Source organism: Cebus imitator, unplaced genomic scaffold (genome assembly GCF_001604975.1).
Source record: "Cebus imitator isolate Cc_AM_T3 unplaced genomic scaffold, Cebus_imitator-1.0 Scaffold350, whole genome shotgun sequence".
Lineage (NCBI taxonomy): Eukaryota > Metazoa > Chordata > Mammalia > Primates > Cebidae > Cebus > Cebus imitator.
This window is the reverse complement of record NW_016107665.1, coordinates 1,944,166-1,945,073: the sequence shown is the minus strand read 5'-3', so window position 1 is coordinate 1,945,073 and position 908 is coordinate 1,944,166.

Sequence of the window (908 nt, the reverse complement as noted above, 5' to 3'; positions counted from 1 at the left end):
CAACATGGTGAAACCCCGTCTCTACTAAAAATACAAAAAATTAGCTGGGCATGGTGGCGCGTGCCTGTAATCCCAGCTACTCAGGAGGCTGAGGCAGGAGAATTGCCTGAACCCAGAAGGCAGAGGTTGCGGTCAGCCGAGATCGTGCCATTGCACTCCAGCCTGGGTAACAAGAGCGAAATTCCGCCTCAAAAAAAAATTTTTTTTCTTAATGTTTTGTAGGGCAATTAATTATAAACTTTGGAGTTATTTTTTCTACTGGGCAAAAATAATTTGTTTCTCTTCTAGGCAAAATCCAACAAGCTGAAAACTTTAATCAACAATGATACCAAGTAAGTACATTTCCCCAGTTCAATGGCTCTCCAATCTGGTCCATGAGACCTCCCCAGGGGATGTGGAGAAGCTTTCAATGGATCTGTGTGTTCAAAACGATTCTAATAACAATACTAAGACATTATTTGCCTTTTTCATGGTGCTAACATTTGTATTGATGATTCTAAAGAAATGGTGGGTAAAGCTGCTGTCACTTTCACACAAATCAAGACAGTGGCACCAAATAGAAGTGGCAGTCATTGTATTCAAGCTACCACGCCAGGCTAATTTTTGTATTTTTTTGTAGAGATGAGGTTTCACCATGTTGGTCAGACTGGTCTCTAACTCCTAGCCTCAAGCAATCCACCAGCCTCAACCTCTCCAAGTGCTAGGATTACAGGTATGAGCCACTGCTCCCAGTCTCATCTTGCATTTTCAATGGCTCTTTTGTTTGCATGGTGGCTTGCGCCTGTAGTCCCAGCTACTCAGGAGGCTGAGGTGGGAGGATGGCTTGAACCAGGGAGGTTGAGGTTGCAGTGAGCCATAATCATGCCACTGCACTCCAGCCGGGACGACAGAGTGAGACCCTGTCTCAA